Raw genomic sequence first — 4,403 nt, 5'->3', positions numbered from 1 at the left:
GATCTAGAACTACACACGGCTTGATTCCCGTAACATCAGGGATATGTAGGCAACTCAGAAACTAAGGTTCAGTCTCCTTTTTTTCAAATCACCCCATTCGGTCAAAATCGGTCATCATTTCTTTACCTGGCAACTCTTTTATCATTTCCGGGTAAAGAAGGGCAGCTGTTAATACCCAATTTTACCCTCATATTTTCTAAAAATACATATTTACTTTCAACATGGCATATTTGCATCATCATTTAGTTTACAAACCTATACATGTATTTTCTATAATTTTCCATAATTGATAGAGCTTTTAAATTGATTACTTGAATAATTATTAATTACTCCTTAAGTACTTAAAGTTACTATTTTCGCACCTATAATACATGTTTCAAATATTTTACTTTATTTTATGTAATTACATTAATATTGTTAAGTTACTTGCGCAATTTTGCAGTAATAGCATATATCTATACAGAAATGCTCTTTATTTATATTACTTGTGTCAAAATAGCATTTTATATTTTTATAATATAAAGTTATTATTGTTAAGAATTTTAGTGTATAAATAATATTTTTACTTATTTGTCAAGCATTTTTATAAATTATTTTCGTGTATTTAAATAATAGCCTAGCTTTAAACTAATTTTCTGAACCAAATTGGCCCAATATCTTTAGCCCAACCCTTGTCCCAAGACCAAACTACACCTTAGTTATAACCCGGTCGGAACCCGATCCGCGACCCGCCCGCTTCTCTTCTAATCCTGGTCGTTGATCTCAAATGATCAATGGCCCCTAGCCATTCCCCCGTTTTAATTAACTACCCATCACCCAAACCCTAACCCCATTTCCTAAACCTACCGCCCCTAAACTCTCGCATCGCTCTTCTTCTCTGATTAAACCCTAGCCATCGTAACCCTTAATCCTCTCTGATTCCAACTCAAATATGGAATCAATCCATGATCTACTTACCTATTTTGTGATACTCTATCATTATACGCATGTTTACGATGTTACTTAGTTCTTGCCCGGTGTTACTTAGTTTTTGCTCTATGCATGTTATATTGAACGATTCTTGCATTATTGGTTCGATTCAAGTCGTCAGTCCCAACTAGGGTTTGAGACTTTCCTTTTTTTTCCTTTACTGATTTTTCAATTGATTGATACTTTTTACTTTTCTGTGTTTTACTATTCTTTTCCTATTTTCTACGTTATTTTGCCCTAAATCTAACTCTAAATAATTTTTGGTATGATATTTTTCTTATTCTCTGTGAAATCTTCTGTATTCCTTTATTTTTAGTATTATTTGCGTGATAATTGTTATTCCCGGTTGATTTACTGAACCCCTTTGTTCACGCCCTAAAAATAACCGATTCTAATTGACTCTAGTATACCTTTCCTTATTTGTGTTTGAATAATTTGTTTTCCATGTTTACTTGGTTGATTTCTACACTATATAAACCCCTCCCCTAAAACCCCTTGAAGGGACCTCGGAATCTCCTAATTACTACTATTATTCTCATTATTTACCTCCTTTCACTTACTCATTCACTCTGTTACACTCGAATATTCTGTGAAATTCTGGGCCGGCTGAAAGCCAAGGCTATTAAACGACCTCCTTCGGTGCAAGCACTGCTCAGAGCCCTTCTCGAGGCTCTTGTTAACTCTAAAGCATCGGAGATCTAGGGTTCTTGCTATTAAGCTCTTTACTATCCTTCTGTAGATAACATACCTATTGGACTTAATGATGTGTTTGCTATATGTGTCGTTCACTCTCTGTGTAGACTATTAGAAATTATGCCATTAGGAAAATCACACACTCACACAACTTGTATGCTATCAAAGCATAAGTGCTTTATTTATCCCATGTCTACTGCTATGTGTCGCTAAACAGCATGCCTATAGGAAATAAATGCCAATAATTGTCCTTCAATTTGTATAACTGCACCATGTTCATTTGATATCATGCCTATAGAAATTTTAATTATTTAATTCGCTATTGCACCTAGAAAACATGCCTATAGGAGGTAAATATAAAAAATCGGTTCCAATCGCCAATCTTTAGAAATCCTGCCTATAGGGTATTACTACTCGATCTAAAGTGCTGATACTGGACTCTTCAAACGTTGTTTACTGCTTAGCCATGCCACTATTAGAAAGCATGAGCAAATTCTGAGCATTTCCAATAATTTTTACTGTCCCTTACTGTATAAAACACTTAGAGATCATGCTATAGGTTTTATTAACTTACAATCTGCAATCTCAATAAATAACTTAGCAGTATCAGATACTCTCAAACTGATAATTTAGAAATCATAGGTCTAAAGTGGTGCCCTGCATCTAAGATTGTTTGCACATTTGGATCAGATCGTATAGAAACCATGTCTATAGAGCTTAATGACTACAATATTCCTAAATTCTGAAACTATCTAATGCCTAACGTAAAAATCTGTTTGCGTGCATTTGCTGTCTAACTGCGGAGGCTAACTTGAGCCTTTTAACTGTCCTTAAGTGCAGTCTTATTTGTTTTGAATTGTCGCCTAGTTTTAACATTTTTGAGCATCCTAAGTCAAGTCTAGAACCACCCAAAAATAGAGGTCCAAATGCCTCCTGGACCATAGGCATGGGACGGGTAGCGCACGCATAAGGCACGATTTAGAATCAACTAGTGCGCTTTAGGTAATAACTTAAAGATAGTAATCGGGTAGCAGGAGATAATAGTCTGTGCCCGCTGAATAATACGAGTAACACCCTATTTTGAGGGAGTTACGAAGTATTATTTATGTTGCATGGGGTGATCCTTTAGGCTAAAAAACTTAGGATCCCCCATCTTATTCCCTTTTTATATTTGAATCAAGTGTTTATATTTCCTCAAAGCCTTTTAATAATAAAATTTCTCAAACTTCTTGCTTTCTCTGTATTTATCCGACTAATTTATATAATTCAAGTTCAGTCGGGACCCACAGTTGTGGACCTCGAAGAGTGCGTAACACCTTCTCTTCGAGGTAATTTTGAGCCTTTACCCGATCTCTGGTGATGCAAACTAGTCAAACCTGAGTCATATGTGAATAGGTGCCCTAACGCACCTTAAACCGTTAGGTGGCGACTCTCCTCTTTTAAATCCTCCTTTAAAAGAGTTGTCACATGTCGAAACCCGATTTTTGAGAGAGAAAAATGGGGGCGCGACAAAGGTTAGGGGTAAATTCAACTCCGCAATTAATGACACAGTACGCGAAGAAGTGGAAACATTGTTGGAAAATGGCTCCGTCGGGGAGTCGAAGTACCCCCAATGGGTCGCCAACGTAGTCATAGTAAAAAAGAAGAACGACAAATGGCGGATGTGCGTAGATTTCACTGATATGAACAAAGCTTGCCCCAAGGATTCATTTACATTATCCCATATTGACAAACTCATCGACGCAACGGCTGGGCACGAGCTACTAAGTTTCTTGGATGCCTACTCGGGCTACAATCAGATCCTCATGGAGAAGGAGGACCAGGAAAAGACCACCTTCATCACCCACCAGGGGACTTACTGCTACAGGATCATGCCCTTCAGACTAAAAAATGTGGGGGCAACCTCCCAAAGGTTGGTGTCGAAGATGTTCAAAGACCAACTCGGTAAAATGATGGAAGTCTACATCAATGACATGCTGGTCAAATCCAAAAGGAAAGAAGATCACATCGACCACCTGAGAAAAGACTTCGGCATACGACATGAAATTGAACCCCGAAAAATGTGTGTTTGCGTGGCCTCAGGAAAATTCTTGGGTTTCCTAGTGTCGTAATGAGGTATCGAGGTCAATCTCGACCAAATCAAGGCTATCGAAGGGATACTAGAGCACTTGACCACCAAAACACGGGTCCAGAGACTAACTGGCTGTATCGCCGCCCTTTCGAGGTTCGTTTCACGATCCTCCGATAGGTGCCATAAGTTCTTTGGCATACTCAAAAAGGAGAACGACCTCCAATGGACCCCTGAGTGCGTCCAAGCCTTGAAGGAGTTAAAGGTTTACTTGTCCTCGCTACCGTTTCTTTCAAAACCAGAACTAGGACAACTCCTCGTCTATCTGACGTGTCCGAAGTAGCTGTGAACGCAGTCCTGGTCCAGGTAAATAAAGGTACGCAATCTCCCATTTATTACATTAGCAAAACACTAGTCGACGCCGAGATAAGATACCCATATCTCGAAAAACTGGCTCTGGCCCTAGTCGTAGCTTCACGAAAGCTTAGACCATATTTCCAATGCCACCCCATCTCGGTCATCACGACTTTTCCCTTAAGAAGCATTTTGCATAAACCCGAGCTATCGGGCAGGTTGGCCAAATGGGCCATCGAACTAAGAGAGCATGATATTACATATCGGCCGCAAACGGCAATAAAGTCACAGGTCATCGCCGACTTCAGTGCAAAAATAG

The sequence above is a fragment of the Nicotiana tabacum genome, chromosome 24 (genome assembly GCF_000715075.1).
Source record: "Nicotiana tabacum cultivar K326 chromosome 24, ASM71507v2, whole genome shotgun sequence".
In the NCBI taxonomy this organism is placed as follows: Eukaryota; Viridiplantae; Streptophyta; class Magnoliopsida; order Solanales; family Solanaceae; genus Nicotiana; species Nicotiana tabacum.
The sequence above is the reverse complement of the archived record's forward strand: the minus strand, read 5'-3'. Positions refer to the sequence as shown.